The following is a 16,584-nucleotide window of genomic DNA, read 5'->3' as shown; positions in this document are numbered from 1 at the left end:
TATTCTTGTATTATTAGTTATTACTTGCTATTTATTTGGATAACTGTAAACCTACTTTTGCCCACCCCTGTACTTTTAAATGAATACACTTTCACATATAGGACTTCAAAGGAAATCATTTATATTGAAATGCAGTTATCAAAATATTTAAAAAACAAATCTGTCATCTAGTAACATATGTGCTTCTATATTAGGAGATTTAGCAGTGTGTCTAATAACTAATTTCCAAGTCGTGATGAGCATAATGATATTTTGAGATAGCTCCAACAATGGCATTGTGATAGGAAAATATCTGGTTTCAACTGGTGAGGAAGCCACAGGAACTGCTAATCTGACTATGGTTTGTTGCTGATGTTCAGAAGTGAAAGAAATGCTGAATTTAAATTGAACCTAGTGAAAGTTGAGACCAATTTTCCTCATCTAACTTCATAGCTTCTAATTTTTTTATTATAGAGAGGATGGGAGAGAGAGAGACAGGAACATCAATCTGTTCCTGTATGTGTCCTACCTGGGAACCAAACCGGCAACCTCTGTGCTTCAGGGCAATGCTCTAACCCCCTGGTCAGCAAACTGTGGCTCGTGAGCCACATGCGGCTCTTTGGCCCCTTGAGTGTAGCTCTTCTACAAAACACCCCATGCGGGTGCTACCTCAATAAGGAATGTATCTACCTATATAGTTGAGTTTAAAAAATTTGACTCTCAAAAGAAATTTCAATTGTTGTACTGTTGATATTTGGCTCTGCTGAGTAATGAGTTTGCTGACCACTGCTCGAACCAACTGAGCTATCCGGCCACTTCAAATTTAACAAACTACGTGTTCCCATAGATCTTTGCTTAAGTCCTTTTATCTGTTTGGTCTCTTTCTCATTTCCATCTTTCCTCAAATGTGTGGAGACTCTGGGCTGTCTTAGCTAGTCATACTTTCCAAAGAAGGTTCTTCGAGCCTCTTTTTAGGGAAGTATAACCCTCCTGGCCAGCATCCTGGAATCTAGGTTGGGCTACGAGCCTGAGAGGCATGGTAGGGCATCTCAGTCTTCTACAGGCTCTGCATTCAGGGCAATGCCCCTTCTTCCACAATGTGCGGTGTCTCCCAGTCTCTATACCCTCCTGCCATCTCTACAGCTGTGCCATCCATGCAGCAGCCTCTGTCATGTGTGGCTATTTACGTTTAAATTAATTAAAATAAAATTTATTCAATTAATGAAACTTTCAGGTCCTTAGCTGCACTAGCCACATTTCGAGTGTTTGATAGCCACGTGGAGCTAGTGGCCAGCTACTGCATTGGACAGCACATGACATTTCTGTCATTGACGAAAGTTCTATTGAACAGTTCTGTTCAGGACAGGGACTGGCACATTTTTCTGCAAAGGGCCAGATAGTAAATATTTTTGGCTTCGCATGCCATATGGTCACCTTTGCATCTACTCAACTATGTCACTGTAGCGTGAACACAGCCATAGGCAGCACATGGAACACGTATTAGAACACAGGGCTGTGTTCCAAAAAGACTTTATTTGATACAGAAATCTAAATTTATTGTTTTCATGTGTCACAAGTATCATTTTTCTCCCCCCCCCCCCCGCCAACTATGGGCAAAAGTAAAACTATTCGTAGCTTACAAGCTATATACATAAATGGGCAACAGGCTAGATTTGGCCTTGACCATAGTGTGCCTAGTGCTGTCTTAGTGCTTTGCCTTTAAAAAAATCTCTCTGTGCTGTTATTTTAGTAGGTTCAGAGAGGTAGCAGAGGCTACGGTGAGCGGTTCTTTTATTGTTGTTCTTACCTAGAAGTCTCATCTGTTCAGGGCCTGCCTTCTCCCTGCACCTTAGGGTTTCTGAGCACAGAGCCTATCTCTCTGTTCACTATTCTCCGCCAAGTGTCCACCACAATGCTTGACACGGAATACACTTAGTCAATAGAGCCCAATGACTGAATGCTCACCAAGCCTCCTTCTTTGTATAATTTGACTTTTCACTTAGATAGGACTTTAGGAAAGGTCATGCTGATGAGGATGTTCCAGTCTGCTTGACAATTACATTTCTTGTTATCAGCAAATACATGGACATAACAGTTTTCCCCATCAGTCCCATGAGCTTGGTCAATGTAATTCCACCTCTGAGAAAAGACATCAGCCCCTAAGCCTGTGTAGTATCAAACAAATCTCGATTATAGAAGTGTGAGTCTCAATCGGATTTGATAAGAAGACTCACAGAGAGGGGTAGAGTGATCTGGCAGACATAAGCACTTAGAGATTTTAAGTGCGGCCCTGAAATTGCCTTCTCGGCAAGAAAAGGAGGAGGTTATTGTTCGCATTGTGTGACGGGTAGAGGACAATATGCCAAGGGTACTGTTGGGAACCAATCGGAGGGGGCAAAAGCCACAGGTTAGATTTAAAGGTATGTCCAGACTCCTAGCAGATAACAGGACAAAACCTTGAGTATGGTAATGACTTTTTAGCTATAACACTGAAAGCATAATCCATGAGAGAAATTATTGATAAACTGGACTTCATTAAAATGAAACCTTCCTTCTGTTCTACAAAAGACAATGTGAAGGGAACAAAAGACAAGTTAGAGTGGGGGGAAATATTTGCAAAAGACATATCTGATAAAGGACTGTTATCCAAAAATAGATAAAGAACTCTTAAAACTCAACAGTAAGAAAACAAACAATATGATTTAAAAAATGGGTCAAAGACTTAACAGACACCTCACCAAAGAAGATGTACAGATGGCAAATATACATCTGAAAATATGTTCCGCATTATCTGTCATCCGGGACATGCAAATTCAATGCAACAAGATACCCTGAGAACAGCCAAACTCCGAAGCACTGACACCAGCAGCTGCTGAGGATGTGGAGCGACAGGAATTCTCATTTGTTGTCAGACACGGTGTCTGAAGAAAACGTTCCTCTCCTACTTAGTGGCTTTCCACCTCCCAGTCTGCCCCACGACAGATCTTATCACTATGGGTTCTCTGATTAATTGATGCTATTACCTGTTTCTATGCCACAAGTCTACCAGAGGTAAGATAAATATGTGAACATGATTTATGTTACAAAGAGTTGTACATCATATGACAAACATGTGCCAAGCCCAACTAACGTCAGGTATAAGTGGTCTGGTCTTATCCACAGCCACAGGACTGGGACCAGGGCGGGCTCTTGACTTCCGGCCCAGGGCCGGCTGGCCACACCTCAGAGTCATAACTGCATTTGGCTCTGGACATAGAAAAAAGAGAGAGCGCCATTTCAGAAGAATTGAAACATTTCCTCCTGTGCTAATTGTTTCTTTTTGTACGGGCAAGTCCAAGGTGTTCTGACAAAGGTCAAGATTATTTATTTTCTTTAATTCTCTAAGGATGAGAATGAGACACAGATGAAGGGGAACCAGAGGGAGGAAAGGAGAGGAAAGGAGACTTTTTTCCAACTTTGATGGCTGCTGAAAGGGCTTCTTTTTATTCATAGGAAATGGCTGGTTTGGAACACAAAACAACCTCTGGTTTGCTATCAGAAACAACAGAAATTATAAGGAAGGAATATTAAGAAGTTGTTGAACAGACAGATGATGTGATCAAGGCCGCTGTCTATCTGGCCCTGCCCACCTTCTTGCCCTCCCCACCCCACACCTGACGCCTGAGTTTTGCCAGTCCACTGGGTTCCCAACCACTGAACTTCCTGTACTGTTCCCTGGGCCTAGACTGCCTGACCCCAGTTTCGTGGCCTGCTGAGTCCTCCTCTAGGACTCAGATCAGGTGTGATCTCCTCCTCAAAGACCCCTCCTCCCCTATCTCTGCTTCTATGCACCCATCACTTGACAGTTTTCCATCTTCGCACTTACCAAGCTGTGTTGAAATCTCCCATATGGCCATCTGTCTCTCCCACTGGACTGGAGATCATCCACTGGACCCTCAGGCTCAGGTCTGGCATTCAGACTGATTCTATGGTTTAGCTGGGCCTGCACAGCTCAGGCCCGTGTGGTATTTAAAAAATTTTTTTTTTTTTTGCATTCAAAGTTATGAGATTTCACATAAATATCCAGATTTCTGGCTTCTCTTAACAAATTGGAAACCCAGCAATATGTGTGTACTTCTCTACCCTAGTGTCAGTGGTTCCCCCCTCCTTTGGAGAAAGCATGGTTTCTCCATTTCTCCACAGTCCCCACTTTGCCCTATTGTCTTCACCTTAAAAGTTCATATCAGAGCCATTTGTTTTAACTCTTGCAATACTGTGTTTTCTTGCAGTGGATTAAAGGAGAATGTAATTTTTTTTTCACCCCTGTTCCTTCCTCACACCCAGTCCACTTCCCTTATATATTTATATATCGCCAGACTAGACCCTGTGGGTACCTGGGATTCCCACTCTGCACTAGGCTGGGAGCTCTTTGAAAACAATCATGGTGCTTTGTTCATCTCTGTGGCTCCAACAGCAAGTACAGTGCCTGACTCAGAATAGGTTCCCCATAAGTTCCTGTTGGAATTATAAATGTAACCCTTGCTTCCAGAAGAAAACTTCTTTCTATTCCTTTAGTCATCCATTTAACAAATACTAAATCATATGTGTGTCCACTTCTCTGAATTGGTGTCCTCTTTAGCTCTGAGTCCTGGATTTTCTTGTAACTCCCCAAATCATCAAAACCTCTTCCTAGATTGCCAGCTCAGGTACCTCTTATAAAACCTTGCTCTTAGCGATTACATAAGAGAAGCTCATAAAGAACCATTGATTGGTAGTGATAGTATGGTCACCAGTTATAAATAGTGACCATTCATTGGGAGCTTCCCATGTACCAGGAACTCTACATACTTCTTCATTCAAGCTTCTACAGCAACCCTGTGGGGTGTGTCTTTGCTCTTCATATTAGTCAGCACTGTCAGTGACAAGTAGAACAACAAAACCACCAATTCTCAAAATGGTTTAAGCCTAAAAGTTCAGGTAACTGAAAACTCAGCTCTAACAGTCATCAAACCATTATGTGGCTGACACAGTTCTAAGAATTTTACACATACATATTAATTCCTTTGATTTTTCTAAACAACACTTTGAAAAAGGTCCTATTATTTCCATGTCACAGATGGAGAAACTCGGGTACTGAGATTTCAACAATTTTACTATAGTCATCAAGCTAAAAGGCATTATTTTTTTTTGTCCCAGCATCTGAACCCCCTTCCTGTGTTTAAAGAAATTGCCTATTTTATTAGACTCTTTGGGACCCAGAGTTCATTTCCTACAGAGGAGGCAGAAAATGCCAAAGGCTGGTTTCTCAGCCTCCTTTTCATTTTGGACATGAGCATATGGTATAGGCTCTGCCTCCTAGCTTCTGGCTCATGTTAACAACTGATGACAAACTTTTCTCCAAGTCAATAGAACCACACACACTTGTGCGCGTGCCTATTTAGAAATCCTGCTCTTAACTCCCAAAATATGTACTGTAAGGGATGCCTCACTAATGGAGGCATCTTGGGCACCAGAGATTGCTTGGTGAGGGAGAGAGGGATTTCAACCATGGAGGGAGCCCTTACTGGCATCCCCAACACTGCACTGCTGACATGGTCTTCACGTAAGCTCACTCCCCCACAGTTCTGGAGTGCGTGTGAGAAGGCTGAGGTGGGCACCCTCAGGCCCCACCACGGAAATAGATCTCGGCTTGGCCCGGGGCCAGTGGCTCCCGAGAATGCCTGCTGGCCTACCTGCAAAGCTGAAGGACCTACAAAGTCACTTCTGTCTGGAGCTCCTGGATCCAGGCCCGCTAACCTCGCCTCCCCCTCAAGCCCTTCAACACTTCCGTGTTGGGTTTCTTTCTTCTTTCTCCTACTCGGCAATTTTAATCAGTCCAGGAACCAATTGCTCTGCCCTCAGATCAACAGCCCTCGGGAAGGACTGCGGATGCCCCTGGGGAGGCACCTTGGCTTTCTTCCTCACTCAGTTTCAGTCCAATTAAGCTTCTTCCGCTTTATTAAAGCAGCAACAACCCGGAGCCAGTGGCTAACACTTATCTTTTCATCTCATAATCCAGCTTTCCAACGGGAGTTTAAAATTTTCTTTTCTTCTCTCTCTCTCTCTCTTTCTTTTTTTCTTTCCTTTTCTTTTTTCTTAGCCACCATCATGTTCTGGAAGGGATTTCAAGCTGCCCTTTGGCAGGTGTAGTGCTCAGTAAGTATTTGTTGAGGAAGGGATGGAAGAATAAATGACAGATCAGCCAGCACTTGGTAAATGGTTTGAAGGAGAGTCAAATGAGATGATGCAGGTGAAACTGATGCGTAATCAGTAGTAAAGATTGTAACGGAGCTGGGCAGGGCTGCAGCCTTAGCCACTGGCGCCATCTGCTGGAAATAAGTTCCCACAACAGGTCTGCTTTAGTGAGGCACGAGGACCCCGCCTGGCTCTTGGACATGCCTGCAAGGAGTTGTGGGAAAGCGGGTGCTAAGTACTTTATATGCATTATTTCTCTTCATTTTCACTGTAACCATAAGAGACAAATACTATTAACGTTGAACCTCTAGATATTAAAACTCTGAGGCTTATAGAGACTTATAGTGGATTTATGATGCCTAAGGCCACAGAGCTAGTGTGTTTTGGGGATAACACTCAAACCCAGTCCTGTCTGACTTTGGAGTCTGATATGGGCCGGGTTCCCCAGGAATCAGACTGCAGCCTGAAGGTGCGCATGCAGGAAGTACACTGTGCAGTGCCCGGGATCACAGGTGGAAGGGAAAAACTGCAATGCAGCCTGGCATTTTCCTCAGCACCTGTGGCAGAGACCACTAAATGTCCCCTAATTAAGTGTCTTCCTTCCCTCTACAAAGCAACAAGGAACTCCAGGGCCCCCAAACTATCAGGAAACAGGGCTATAAAATCTGTGCAGTCCCATAAAACGTACCACTAATGTCTATTAGAGCCATAAGGATAATGGACAAGGAAATGTCTCCCTGAGGGAAGAGCCAGGGGTTATGGAGGTTGGAGGATAGGGACACCCCTCCCAGAAAGTAGAACCAACTCACCTAACAGATCAGAATGTCTGTCCAGTTCTAGACTTGGATTAGTATATACAGGTCACCCCTTGTGCCTAGGTAGATGGTCTCCCAAATCAATACTAATTTTCCCAACCTCCCTTCTAGCCAACTATGGCTGTGCAACTGAGTTCTGTCCAATAGGATATAAAAGCAGACTCTAGAACATTTCATTAAGAGATAGCTGGGTTGCACCTAATACCTTTATTTATTTCCCCTGGTCTCTTCCTCCTTCTTTCTGGCTTGGATGCAGATGTACTGGCAGGTTTTGGGACCATAGGTGAGCTTTGAAATGACAGCTATGTAGAACAAAGCAGCAAGATTAAAGGAGCCCTGGCCAGATAGCTTGGTTTGGTTAGAGCATCATTTCAAAGGTTGCCAGTTTGATCCCCGGTCAGGGCACATACAGGAGCAGATTTGATGTTCCTGTCTCTCTCTCTCTTTCCTTTCCTCTCTCTCTCTTTCTAAAATCAATCCAATAAACATTAAAAAAGAAGGATTAAAGCAGCCTAAATCCCAGTAGACTTTACAACACAAACCACCAAATCAACCCCAAATTTCCTATCTACAATGTTAACAGGAGAAGGGAAATAAAATAACTTTCCATTAGTTGAAGTCATTGATACTTGGCATCTCTTATTCACAGACAAACCTAACCCTAACTGATACAGCATCCAACTATTGGTAAGTCATAGCCACTACATTTAACTAGAAGGCAAGAGCTCTTTCTCTGGTTGTTTCTGTTAGTAGAAACAATAATGCTCTGAAAATTTATGTCTGGAAGTGGTTCGGTGTGCTGGAAAAGAAGATTTGACTGCATTTAGAAGACCCACGTTCTCGACCCAGTACTGTTGCTGATGAACTGTGGGACCCTTGCCGTATTTCCCTCACTGGTAAAACAGGGAAGAGGGGGTTGGAAGAGGAAGCAGAATCATCAATAAACACAGGAAAAAGAGGCTTACCTTCACCAGTAATAAGAGAAATGCAAATTAAACCAAGCACATAAAATTGCACGCCAGATTGGCAAAATCAGGTATAGATGTGGGTATGGGGGAAACAGGAGTTTTCATACAATGTTGGTGTAAATGTAATTTGGTACAACCAATATAAATTAACCATTGATGTAAAGCTGAAAATGTGCATAACCTGTGATCCAGCAGCTCAGCTTCTAAATATATACCTGAGAGACAGTCTTGCTAGCATGTCCCAAGAGATGCTCCAGGATGTTTATTGCAGCAGAGAGTAAACACCCTATTATCTCCATGTGTATTACAGAAACAAATGAGATCAGTTCACTGATATATTCAGTTCACTGTGAGTATATCAGAACAGTGAAAATGAACCTCATTTGTGAGTAGGATTAGGCTTAGGTTTCGAGATCCTAATGCTGAGTGATAAAAGCAAAGTATACAAGGTGGCATTCATATAAAAGTTTTAACCCACAAAGCAATTTTATGTACTCTTCATGGACATATACATGTGTAGTAAAAATATCAAAATATGGTAGGAAAAGATATATAACCAATTCAGGATAGTGGTTCTCTCTAGGAGAATGAATTAGAGAATATAAAAATGATTTCAACTTTATTTGCAATGTTCTCTTTTTTTTACTATTTAAAATTAGCAGCAAAATTGAAAAAATTTGTTACCTTACTCTCTTATATTTTTTGTATATTTAAAGTTTTTAATATATAAATAAAAAATGAGAATTGGAATAGAATAATATCCAAGGTCTCATTCAGCCCTAAATTTAGATGTACGAAACATATTTGAAGACTGGTATGAGACAGGGAGTAGGGTTCGAATCCCAGGTTGAAGTCTTTTCACTTGAGTGACTAACACACGCACATACACACTATCACCACCAACAAAAATGTCTGAAGTGAAAGGGAATTCGTTGGCTCATGTTACTAGACAGTCATGAGTAGCTTCAGGTAAGGCTTGATCCAGGACTCAAAAGGTGCCACTAGATCCATTTCTTGGCTCTTCCTCTCCACTAGCCCCTAATATTATTACATGATGGATGAGGCAGTATTTGGCTTTACATCTTCTCACCACTGTCCCTGCATTACCAGCAGAAGTCCTCGCTAATTATGAGTGTAATGCAAATTTAAAATGTATTTAAGCCTGACCAGGCGGTGGCGCAGTGGATAGAGCGTCGGACTGGGATGCGGAAGTACCCAGGTTCGAGACTCCGAGGTCGCGCGCGGGCTCATCTGGCTTGAGCAAAGAGCTCGCCAGCTTGGACCCAAGGTCGCTGGCTCCAGCAAAGGGTTACTCGGTCTGCTGAAGGCCCACGGTCAAGGCACATGTGAGAAAGCAATCAATGAACAACTAAGAAGTCGCAACGCGCAACGAGAAACTGATGATTGATGCTTCTCATCTCTCTCTGTTCCTGTCTGTCTGTCCCTGTCTATCTCTGCCTCTGTAAAACAAAACAAAACAAAACAAAAAAAACCAAACAAACAAACAAAAAAATGTACTTAAGTAAGCCCTGGCCGGTTTGCTCAGTGGTAGAGCATCGGCCTGGCGTGCAGAAGTCCCGGGTTCGATTCCCGGCCAGGGCACACAGGAGAAGCACCCATCTGCTTCTCCACCCCTCCCCCTCTCCTTCCTCTCTGTCTCTCTCTTCCCCTCCCGCAGTCGAGGCTCCATTGGAGCAAAGATGGCCTGGGCACTGGAGATGGCTCTGTGGCCTCTGCCCCAGGCGCTAGAGTGATTCTGGTTGTGACAGAGCGATACCCCGGAGGGGAAGAGCATCGCCCCCTGGTGGGCAGAGCATCGCCCCCTGGTGGGCGTGCCGGGTGGATCCCGGTCAGGCGCATGCGGGAGTCTGTCTGACTGTCTCTCCCCGTTTCCAGCTTCAGAGAAATACAAAAAAAAAAAAAAAAAAAAGACATATAAAATGTACTTAAGTACTATTTTTCACTTATGATGTTGGCAAACAATTAAATCATTCCCTGGACTGTGGGCGGGAAAGTGGTGCTCCTACGGATTGGCTCCCTCCTCTCCACCTCCCCTGTGTCCCAGGAGGCAGGCCTGCATGGGCCACATCAACAGACTCCTTGGCCCTCGGTCATCTGGTTGAGGTCAGCCCAGTAGGAGACGGGAGAGAAAAGGGTGGTTTGAGGCATTGACTCCCTTGGCTCCTTCCAATGGGGCCATGCAGGGCTGGCATCACCCATCCCTTTCGACATGACTCTCCTCCGTGTTCTACTAACTGCTCTCTCCTCTTGCTTCTTCAGACCCAGGGGTGGTGACAGCCCAGTGTTACCAGCTCTGGAGTACTACACTATTCTTTGTAAATAGCCCTGTTGTTGAACTCTCTTTGAACTTCTCCTAATGAGTGTGCCACCTTAGCCCACAGAGAAAACTGACACAGTTCCTTTGGAGAGCTATTCATCAGCAATTCCACTCCTTTGTTCCCACCCTAGAGAAACTCTGGCTCATATGCACAAGGGGCAAGTAAAGGATATTTGCTATACCTTGTTTGCGATAATGAAAATCAGAAGCAATTTAAATGTCTTCAAATAGGAAACAGCTGAACTACGATACATCCATCTATGCTGTGGCATACTATGCAGCTGTTTAGAATAGAATGAATCTATTTGTACAACATGTTCTGACATCTTTTTGCATGAAGAAAGTAATTTTTAGTACCATAACAAATGATATAAAAATCATACCTATTTCTATAGTTTTATGTACTCTATAAGACTTCGGGGAAATGTTCACTGCTCATCCCTACAGATGAATTATATATCCGTCCCACTGGAGTCAGGCTTGGCCACACAATTTGCTTGGACCAAGGAAATGTGTGTGAAAGTAACATGAGATTTCCAAAGAGAAACTTTAGGAGGTTCCCCCATTCTTTTCCCTCTGCCATGAGCTCAACATATCCCAGTTGCTCTTCAACCCGTGTCTGGAGATACACCTGAAGCCAATGCGTGACAAACATGTAAGGATCAAGAAATAAACCTTGGTGGTTGTAAGGAACTGAGATTTTGAGAATGTTTGTTATTGCAGCTTAACCAAACCCACCATGCTTAATGTATGCTGCTGCATAATTGCTACTCGGTGACATTCTGGGGAGGAGAAACGGCATCAGGGGTGGCGGTGATCACAGGGGACTCTCGCTTCTATCGTTAATATTTTCATTTTCTTACAATGAAATTATATTTATGCATCACCAAGTAATAAAAATACACTAGTTAAAAGGAATACAGCAGGTGCTTTCTTACTTAAAGTTAAATGTTAAAAAAATATCCTTCTTAAAATACACATACAAACACCCAATAAAGTACTGGAGTGTGACAATGCCTTGTCACTGTCTCTGCAGGTAGAAATATCTGCAAAGCCTAGACACGCTGTGAAACTGACTTCTGGTTCAGCTATCACAAAATAGAAATAGAGATTCATAATCTTTTTCTTGTTTACATTAATGATGTCTACCTTTCCGGTGACCTCAATTATGTGAAAGCAAAGCTGATTATATCACCAAAATCCAATTCAGTGCATTTGGAGAATTCTGGTCTCCAGACACAGCCTACCCTTGTCTGGCAAAGTTTGTGAGCGCTACGGAAGTGGTTTCTGATTATGCCTATAGATCTCTCAGAGCCAGGATTTCAGCCTTTGTTCCATTAAAACGAAAAGCCAAAAGTGGTTGGATGGGTATGAAAGAGCACATGTCCATTGACATGTCATAAACTACCCTGCAATTTCAACTTCTTTTTTTTTTTTTTTTTTTTTTTTTCTTTTTTTTTTTTTTTGCATTTTTCTGAAGCTGGAAACAGGGAGAGACAGTCAGACAGACTCCCGCATGCGCCCGACCGGGATCCACCCGGCACGCCCACCAGGGGCGACGCTCCGCCCACCAGGGGACGATGCTCTGCCCATCCTGGGCGTTGCCATGTTGCGACCAGAGCCACTCTAGCGCCTGAGGCAGAGGCCACAGAGCCATCCCCAGCGCCCGGGCCATCTTTGCTCCAATGGAGCCTTGGCTGCGGGAGGGGAAGAGAGAGACAGAGAGGAAAGCGCGGCGGAGGGGTGGAGAAGCAAATGGGCGCTTCTCCTGTGTGCCCTGGCCGGGAATCGAACCCGGGTCCTCCGCACGCTAGGCCGACGCTCTACCGCTGAGCCAACCGGCCAGGGCCCCAATTTCAACTTCTTATTCAAGCCAAACAACAGCCCTCCTGTCTTTGAACTTTACTTTTGAGACAAGTGTCAGTGGCAAGTTCCCCAATCCAGTGCCTAAGTCCTCAAATTCATGTGATTAAGAAGTTATGATGGCAGCAGTAGGAGCTATGGGGGCTTTGAAACATAGTACCGCCCTGACTTAGAAGAGTAAACTAAAGCTGGGTGATAGGTACAAGTAGCTTACTATGCTATTCTCTCTATTTTTGTGTTTGTTTGAAAACTTTCATAATAAAAAGTGAAAGAGAGGAAGAAGGGAGATAAGAAAAAGAAGAAAAGAAGAAATAAAGAAAAAATCAAGGAAAAAAGGGAGAAAAGTGGGAAGGAAGGAAACAGGGAAGGAAGGGGACCCACTGGGTGTCTCAAAGCCATTAATCATGAAATTGAAGAATATTGGGATCAAAAAGAAACTTTTTTTTTTTTTTTTTTTGTATTTTTCTGAAGCTGGAAACGGGGAGAGACAGTCAGACTCCCGCATGTGCCCGACCGGGATCCACCCGGCACGCCCACCAGGGGCGACGCTCTGCCCACCAGGGGGCGATGCTCTGCCCCTCCGGGGCGTTGCCCTGCCGCAACCAGAGCCACTCTAGCGCCTGGGGCAGAGGCCAAGGAGCCATCCCCAGCGCCCGGGCCATCCCTGCTCCAATGGAGCCTTGGCTGTGGGAGGAGAAGAGAGAGACAGAGAGGAAGGGGGGGGGTGTGGAGAAGCAAATGGGTGCTTCTCCCATGTGCCCTGGCCGGGAATTGAACCCGGGTGCCCCGCACGCCAGGCCGACGCTCTACCGCTGAGCCAACTGGCCAGGGCTAAAAAGAAACTTTTTGAGAGACAAACCAAGTTCTTACATTACACATCTATATAAGAATGGCTGAAATAAAAAACAAGACAAAACAAACCAATTCCTGACAATACCAAGTGCTGACATGAATACGAAGCACCAGAACGCCCTTTCACTGCTGGTGGAAATGCAAAATGGGGCAGTTATTTTGGAAGACAGTTGGGCAGTTTCTTACAAAGCTAAACACAGTTTTAATGTGCAACCTAGCACTCATGCTTCTAGGTATTTATTCAAATGAGCTGAAAACTTATGTCCAAACAAAAACCTGCACACATACATTTATAAACAGTTTTAGTCATCAAAAGCTGACTCAAGATGTCCCTCAGTAGGTGCAGAACAACTAAGGTGTTGCAACACACAACAGGTGCAGCTGTTCCCTAGGGCTGCTATAACAAAGGATCACACACCAAATGGCTTAAAACAACCATATCCTCTCACAGTTCTGGAGGCCAGAGTCTGAAATCAAAGTTTTAGCAGGGCCATGCCCCTCTGAGACTCTGGTGGAATGCTTTCTTGCCTCTTCCTACCTTCTGGTGGTGCTGGTGGGTCCTTGGCATTCCTTGGCTGGCAGGTGCATCCCTTCAATCACTGCCTCTGTCATCCCATGGCCTTCTCCTCCTGCGTTTCCCTCCTTTTATCAGGACATCCATTATATTGGATTAGAGCCAATTCTTATCTTATCTTGATTACATTTCCAAAGGCTCTTTTCCAACTAAGATTATACTCACAGGTACTGTGGGTTAGGACTTCAACATACCTTTTTGGAGGACACAAGTCAACCCAAAACGGTAGATAAATGGAGAAACTGGAATGTTCATACAATAGAATAATATTGTATGATAAAAATAGAGTGATAAAAAGCAATGAGCTCTTATGCCATGAAAAGGTATGAATCATATTGCTTAAGAATCCTCAGTAAAGGCTATATACTGTATCATTCCAACTATATGACATCTGGAAAAGGAAAAACTAAACAGCATAAGAGAAGTTATTGCCAAGGGTCAGGGTGAGGTTTGAGTAGTTGAAGCACAGGGATTTTTATGACAGTGAATTTGTTTTATGCGATGGTACAATGGTAAATGCCTGACATTATGAGTTGTCAAAACCCACAGAACTGTACAACAAAAAGAACCCTGTGGTAAACTGTGGGCTTTAATTAAGAATAATGTCGATACTGGTTCATCAATTATAACTAATATACCACATAATGTAAGATTTTAACAATAAAGGAAACTGTGGGTGGGGAGAGATTGGGTATATAGGAACTCTGTACTCTGATTAATTTTTCTGTAAACCTAAAACTGTTATAAAAAAATAACAGCCTGACCAGGAGGTGGCGCAGTGGATAGAGCATCGGACTGGAATGCAGAGGACCCAGGTTCGAGACCACGAGGTCGCCAGCTTGAGCGCGGGCTCATCTGGCTTGAGCAAAAGCCTACCAGCTTGAACCCTATGTCGCTGGCTCCAGCAAGGGGTTACTCGGTCTGCTGAAGGCCCGCAGTCAAGGCACATATGAGAAAGCAATCAATGAACAACTAAGGTGTTGCAACACACAATGAAAAACTAATGATTGATGCTTCTCATCTCTCTCTGTTCCTATCTGTCTGTCCCTGTCTATCCCTCTCTCTGACTACTCTGTCTCTGTAAAAAATAAATAAATAAATAAAAATTAAAAAAACCCAACAAAGTCTGAATATTACAAAATTTTATTATGGATTCTAAGGCTCAAGTACCACCTCTTTCAGGAAGTCTTCCCTGCTCTCCCACCACATTCCCAAGATGCATTAGGTGCCCTTCTCCCAGGTCCCATAATGCCCTGGACATATATGGTCTGATGGCTGCATCTGACATATTGTATGCTAGTATCTCTTCGTGTCTGTCAGTTAATGGCTGTGGTCTGCTAATCCCTGACCTAGAATGCAAATGGTGAAAGCAGCTAATTCATGCAACACATTAGTAGGCACCCAGGGATGCCTGGTAAAGGGTACTTCTGTTCCCTCAATGCACTCTCATTTGTGGTGCAACCATCATGAGCCCTGTGACCCACTAGGCTATTTTCTGGATGGGGACATAAGGCACAGTCATATCACATTAAGCCTTATTTCAACCTGAGAAGTCTCTGGATTACTGATCTTTGGTTTGCTAGAGATGGATCCCCATGGGGAAGTTTTGGCACTGAGCAACTTTCCTGGGGTTCAAATCCTGTGGTTTTGATGTCAGGTCCATGCTGTTTACATTACACAACACTCTCCTTCCATCTTGCTCAAGTTAAGAGGTGGTATGGAACAGGGGTGACTGGCACAAATGCCTACATGACAGATAAAATAAATGCGGAAAGCAGACTGTCAGGAGGGGTCCCTGGCACTTTGCAAAGTCCATGTCTGATCTAGAGTGGGCAGCCACTCCTTGGTTCCAGCCAACTGTTACCACACAGAAATGTGGACATAGTGTTACCAGGCAAGGCAGAGATGCAGACTTCTGTTCACACAGAAATCTGTGTCTTAACTGTTGGCATCTAAAACTGTTATTTCTGGTTTAGAAATACTGGAGTAGCATATTGGGAGGAGAAGGAATTATGCGATTGAATTGGGGGTTTATGATGGGGGAGAAATAGCAGGGAAAGGCTACAGGGTAAGGACAGCTTTTGTTGAACTCTGTCAAACTCAAAGGTGTTATCAATTGTCTTCTAGATCTGAGTAATCACCGAAGGATTTAAGCAACAAAGGGCCATGATTAGAATGGCATTTTAAAAAGATCACTTTGGCAGTTGATGGGAGCAGAACTAAGGGTAAGGTGATGAGTTAGAAGTCTATCATTAAGCTGAGTCAGGGTAAAGGAGAGATGACAAAGGCCTATTCAGTTTGTTCTTTCTCCTACCAGACTGTAAACTCCCAGACAGCAGGCCCCCCTCTGTGTTGTTCTTGCTGTATCTCCAACACTAAGCACAAAGCCTGCTCAATACATATTTGCCGAAAGACTGGGTGAAAGGGAGTGGAGGTGAGCAGCATTCTGAAGAACAATGTTTAAGAGTCAACTGCCTTCACATGAAACCTATAAAATTTTATTAACCAATTTCATCCCAATAAAGACATTGAAAAAAAGTCAAATGCCTTGGGAGGAACAGCAGGTTGATAATGGAGAGAGCAGTCACAGGAGTGGAGGGTCTTTTCCTTTCCTACAGTTTCCTCTAAGAGCTTGGGAAGGGGAGTATATTCAATTAAGAGATTCAATTAATTAGACACACTTCAAAACAAAAAGCCCTTCATGGTTCAATTCCTGGGACCTCTTCAGTCCACAAAAGGAGGAAATGATAAGTACCTTGAAGGCCAGAGAGAGGATTAAACGAAAATTTAGAGATTAACAATTTCTGTCTTTCTCTAGGTCCAGTATTCCTAAGGGACACAGAAAATGGGGACTGACCTCAACCTCCGACCCCTCAGCCATTACTTTTTGGGTGGGGTGGGAACCGATGACCTCGGAATCTTCCGGCTTGGCCCTTGAGAGTTTTCGCCCAAGCAAAGAGGACCTCAAGCCCGCCCAACCCC

General features: G+C 43.8%; 1 protein-coding gene across 1 annotated transcript in view; it reads left to right on the top strand.

Moving 5' to 3' along the window:
- Positions 1 to 16,584, top strand: part of KCNK15 (potassium two pore domain channel subfamily K member 15) — a 284,394-nt gene that overhangs the window by 78,396 nt on the left and 189,414 nt on the right. The window lies entirely within an intron of this gene.

The sequence above is a fragment of the Saccopteryx bilineata genome, chromosome 6, assembly GCF_036850765.1.
Source record: "Saccopteryx bilineata isolate mSacBil1 chromosome 6, mSacBil1_pri_phased_curated, whole genome shotgun sequence".
In the NCBI taxonomy this organism is placed as follows: domain Eukaryota; kingdom Metazoa; phylum Chordata; class Mammalia; order Chiroptera; family Emballonuridae; genus Saccopteryx; species Saccopteryx bilineata.
The sequence above is the reverse complement of the archived record's forward strand: the minus strand, read 5'-3'. Positions and strand labels throughout refer to the sequence as shown.